We start from the raw sequence: 6000 nt of genomic DNA, 5'->3' as shown, positions 1-6000 counted from the left end.
CTTACAGGTTTGTTTGTTTTTACCTAAATACATCATATTATATACTCTGTACTATAAACTCATACTTTTCAGTCAGCAATTTGTATTGGAGCTCAACCTATGTCAATACACATAGATCACCTCATTAAAAAAAATCAAAGTAAAAACAATAACAACAACAACAACAAAAAACTGCCTCACAGATTTCCACTGAATGACTTTAGATTTTAATTCTTTATCGATGAAAATTTTGGTGGTTTACAATATCTTGCTGCCACAGTGACTATCTTTGTATTGAATAGGTTCAGAGGAGTGAATTATAAGATTGAAAAATACAGATTTCAAATTTAGCAGATGCTGCCATATCACTCTGCCAAAATATTGTTCCACTTTAGGCTTCATCAATGAAATATCAGAGCCTTAGGTGTATGTCCAGACCTGGCCCATGTGCTTCCTTCTGAATTAATACTCGAAGTCTTGGTTACCAGTAGGATGGTCCACGCCCTGTCCTTGCCCCTCTGGGTGGAGAAGCTGAGTTGGGAAGGATGCTCACACAGGAAGAGCATGCTGTCCCCACCAGCCAGGCAATCATTAAGGTAACAACCCTCAGTAAAGCAAAAGGCTACCCAGGAGAGAGTGGGTTTCCTATCACCAGAAGTATCCAAGTGGAGGTTAAGTATCAACAAATACACTAAAAATTCATTCTGCGCCAGGTCTTGGGCTTGGTGTCTTGTCCCAGAAATGAGTCAGCCTCCGTCCCTGCCCTCTTAGAACTTGATACTCATAGAGAAAATAGACAAGTAAACAATGACAATTGAGTCTACCAAGTATTGAGTTGGACTTCCTTTTCTGAAAATATCTGAATTTCCTGCTATGTAACACATGGAAATGCTGGAAATAAAAACAAATCTTTTTAAATGCACAACTCCATCTGCAACTACTTGGACTTTAACAGACATTTGGGGAACAAAATCTTGGGCTTACATAAAGTTTAAGAGTTGGAACTAAGATCTTTGGTGAGTCTAGGAGCTTTTAAGATTTGAGATCTTGGCAGAATGCCTTGCGACCCTCCCAGAACAGGAGAGGACAGGAGGCTTGTCAGGCAGGGAGGGCATCTCCCATTTGCCTCCCATCTCCCCTGGGAGGCTGACATGACAGAGTTTTAGTGCTTCCCAGGTTATGATGAGGCACAGGTTTTTCTGCTCCACCCTATTCAGGATGCAGCTGGAGAACATGCAAGTTTTAGCTGCAGTCTAGAATTAACTCTTTGGTAGCCCGGCAACCTGTATTGCAATTGTAAGGTGCTTTGGGGTTTCTGCCATTCTTTTTGGTGTGTGGACAGGATCACAAGGACATAACAAACTGTTTACATTGAAAGGTGGCTTATTGCATCTTTTTAACACAAACCAGTCAAGCTTAGCCTTGTCTTTTATGCATAAGCTTGAGGAATGGCTGCTAGCTGCTCCTGGGGAGAGGTGCTTCCAAGCTCAAAACCAGCAGAAGAGAATTAAGCCCATTTCTCCAAATGGCTTAGTCCAAAATCCTGCAATTGAATTTTGTCGTCCCCGATGGACCCAATTTGAGTTATATGCTCATCCCTCAATCAAGCACGATCACAGGGGTTTGGTATACATTTGGTTAGTTTCAGTTATTTAAGGCCCATTCCTGGAATGAGGTTGAGGTCAACCCCACTCAAATCATGTGGCTAGGATTTTGTTTGGAAAGGAGAAAGGAGAATGAATACCAGGAATCAACAAAGTCCACTATACCTGTCTTTTTCCCAGAGGAGTGTATATATATTTGAGGTTAGGTCATGAGGGGCTTAGATGCATACTTATGGGGAGTATAGTTCCTGGGAAGGGAGAGGGGCTCAGAGAGAAGAGTTTGGGGGTTGGGGTGCCAATTTTACAGTCTTTGGGTTTTAGGCCTAGCTTAGGTCTTGGTCTGGTTTTCCTAACAGGATGGCTTTTGCAATTGTGGGCATTTGTGGGTAGGGGACAGGAAGGAAATTGATAGAGCCGGGGACACTGGGTCTCACAAACCTGTCCTCAGGACATTATGCAAGTCCTGATTCCTGGTTCCTTTTGGGCCCTTATAATACCTAGGTGGAGGGTTGAGGCGGGAGCTGGTTGTGGGTCTCCCAGTGGGCCTCACCAGTAGGAAGGGACTGAACATTTGACTAGATCAGGCCCTTCCTACTTTTTCCATCTCAAGGATCTTTTAATGATCTTTTCTTACATTCTACTATCTTCTACACACACACCAATCGGAGTTTCTGTTTGTTTTAAAATTTTATTATAGTTTGTTTGCTAGTGAAAAAATCTGCAGTTACCATAGATCAAGCCATTGCTGTGTCTTTAATCCTCCTTTTTGCCTTTATAGCAACACTGACTTTGTTTCACTTCCTCTCTCTCTCCCTCCTTCCTCCCTATCTGTCTCTCTCCCTTCCTCTCTTAACTCTCTCTTTCTTCCCTCCCTCTTTCTTTTGAGATGGGATATGACTATGTTGCCCAGAATGGCCAAACTCCTGGATTCAAGTGATCCTCCTGCCTCAATCTCCTGAGTAATTAGGATTATAGGTTCGCCATTGCACTCAGCTTGTTCTTGTGTTTCTTGTGCTGATTTTCTCAGGTTCTATCCTTTTCATCCAAACCATATCTGGCAAGTTTAGGTTTGAGTTGATTTCTGGAAATAAACATAATTTAAAGAGTACATTTTATCAAAGCTTGTTTTGCCACCACCAAAGTAGGTTCAAATCTAATGATCACTCTAACCACCCTGCTTCTGTTTTCTATCTGTCCCCACCTTCCCAGCTGGGCCCTCAGACCAAACCAGGCATCTTGTTCATGGAAGGTATGTGGCTTGGTCTCACTCTGTCTTTCCCAACTGCTCCAGACCTCTGAGTACACTATCAAAACAACAACAAACCTGAAGACAAAGCTAATTTCCAGTGTGTTCTTATAAATATTGATTAGTCTTTCTTAAATTTCTGGCTAGATTCTATTGCCTTCCAAGAATAAAGGTATATGGTCATATACGGTTTTAAGCCTAGTTTGTATCTTAGTCTTGTTCTTCTAAAGGATGGCTTTTGCTGTGGTTGGAATGTCATGAACTTCCTCACCTAGCTATTTATTTATGTCATTCACAATGTTGGCTAGTCACCAGGCAGCCTAGGGAAAAAAAAAGCCTCCATTTGTGTTTAAAGATTTTATATACTCATCAGTCTGAAATTTTTGCTTTAACTTGCTGTCTTTCAAATTTTTATTAATGAAAGTCACAGAGAAGGGCTGTGACTTTCCCAATCTTTTCAATCCCTAACACCTCAAAAGCAAAATAAAAAGTTGTGATCATGTTCCAGTTCTACTTGGAACCTTTCAGTGGTCTTCCCATTGATTTTAGAATAAGAATTCAACTTAGTATCATGATTTATAAAGTTCATCTGGCTCCTGCCTAGTTTCTTCGTACCTCTTGCTCACATCACTAAAATGACATTGGCCTCTCACTGCAAGCTCCTCCTCATACATACCACTGCCAACTCTTGTTTTTTTGGGGGGCGGGTGGTACTGGGGATTGAACTTAGGGGCACTTGACCACTGAACCACATCTCCAGCCCTATTTTGTATTTTATTTAGAGACAGGGTCTCACTGAGTTGCTTAGTGCCTCGCTTTTGTGGAGGCTGGCTTTGAACTCGTGATCTTCCTGCCTCAGTCTCCCAAACTGCTGGGATTATAGGTGTGCACAAACTGTGCCAGGTTCATTGCCAACTCTTGTCAATGTCAATGACTACTTCTCATCTCTTAGGCCTCAGGTTAATGTCAATGTCAATGTCAATGACTACTTCTCATCTCTTAGGCCTCAGGTTAAATATTACCTCCTTAAACAGGCTTTCCTTGACCACCTAATCTATAGGAAGTCTTCATTATACTTGTTCCTAGTCTGTTGCCTGCATAGGTCTAATAACAAACTCTAATAATTTGATTTGTCTGCTTACTTCTATTTAGTGTGACTCACTGCTAGACTATTAACTCTAATATGGGAGGAACTGTATCTCTTCCTTACCACCATTATTGTGTTTGCCTGAGGCAGGAGGATTGAGAGTTTAAGGCCAACCCCAGTAATTTAGCCCTGTCTCAAAATAAAAAATAAAAAGGGCTGGGGATTTGGCTCAGTAGTTAAGTACCCATGGGTTTAATCCCCAGTACCAAAAGAAAAAAAAATTGCCTTCACTGAATTGACTGCCCAGTTGCTTTTGAAGTATGTCATCTTGAGGCAAGCATGGTATATTTACCATCTAACTTCTTATTATAGATCCCTTTCTCTTGTCACCCTACACACAGGTCAGAAGGCAGGTACAGGACCTAATCTCAATCAATCTTATGCTTTCTCTTTTCTTCTTCTTTTTTTTTTTTTGTAGTAATGATGATTGAACTTAGGAGTATTTTACCACTGAGCTACATCCTTAGCCCTTTTTATTTTGAGATAGGTTCCTGCTAAATTGCTCCAAGTTGCCTTGAACTTGTGATCCTCCTGCCTCAACCTCTTGAGTAGCTGAGATTACAGGTGTGCACCACATTGCTTGGCAATCTCATGCTCTTTCCAAGAACACTGACTCTTTTTTTTTTTTTTTGTACTGGGGATTGAACTCAGGGGCATTCGACCACTGAACCATATCCCCAGCCCGATTTTGTATCAGAGGATTTCACTGAGTTACTTAGCGCCTTGCTTTTGCTGAGGTTGCCTTTGAACTCAGGATCCTCCTATCTCAGCCTCCTGAGCCACTGGGATTACAGGCAATGTGCCACCATGCCTGGCTGAACATTGACTCTCGAATAGCATGATGCAAGTGCATTAAAACTGGTTGAAGTTCATTCATTCTGGTGGTGGAATGATTAACCTGATAGGTGGTCTCTAACAGCCCTGTGTTGATTCCTACCCCAATCTTCTTTTGACCCTGTGAGCTCCCTAATAGCCTTCTAGTTAACTGCTCTTATGTTAAAAACAGCCAGAATCAGTTTGGTATTTGGAATCAATGAAATATACTGGATAAGACCATTCATAGCTTAGCATAGAATCTGGAAATTGGTTCTCTGGTACTCAATGAATAGTTAGAAAAAATTACCCCAGTCCCAGGCGTGTGGCTTACAGTTGTTCACTTAATACCTCAGAGTCTCTTCTATTTCTTCTTCTTTAGATAACCCACAAATCACCTGGGACCTTTGGTTTCTCAGGAGAGAATTACCTTGCTTGCTCTCTCTCCTTTCTAATCTCTACCCTCCATCCTCAACTAAAACAAAACAATCCAACCCATGGGGCTGGGGATGTGGCTCAAGTGGTAGCATGCTCGCCTAGAATGCGTGAGGCACTGGGTTCGATTCTCAGCACCACATTAAAACAAATTGAAGATACTGTGTTCACCTAAAACTAAAAAAAATAATATTAAAAAAAACCCAATCCAACTCAAATTCCTTTCATTTTCTCAGGCAGGGCAACTTAACCACAATATATGGAGTTTACCTACAGATCCTGGTTCTGGCACTGGCCATGTAATCTTAGATAAATTACTAAAACTCTTTGTTCCTCTGTTTTCTCATGTGCATGTAGTGATAGGGAAATAATAATTAATAGTACCTATAATAGTCCATGTATATGTGAAGCACTTAACATAGTACTTAACACATTGTAAAAACTCAATACTTGCTATCTCTCTCTTTTTTTTTTTGCCAGTAGGGGTGGGTACTGGGGATTGAACTCAGGGGCACTTGACCACTGAGCCACATCCCTATCCCTATTTTGTATTTTATTTAGAGAAAGGGTCTCACTGAGTTGCTTAGTGCCTCACAGTTGCTGAGGCTGGCTTTGAACTTGCAGTCCTCCTGTCTCAGCCTCCTGAGCTGCTGGAATTACAGGCGTGTGCCACCATGCCCGGTACTTGCTATCTTATTACTATATTCATCTTTTTGTTGCTTAAGCTACAGAATACCTATATCTTCAGGGTCATGTTTTTCAAGATATGGCTTCTG

Source organism: Marmota flaviventris, chromosome 2 (genome assembly GCF_047511675.1).
Source record: "Marmota flaviventris isolate mMarFla1 chromosome 2, mMarFla1.hap1, whole genome shotgun sequence".
Taxonomy (NCBI): Eukaryota; Metazoa; Chordata; class Mammalia; order Rodentia; family Sciuridae; genus Marmota; species Marmota flaviventris.
This window is presented reverse-complemented; position numbering follows the sequence as displayed.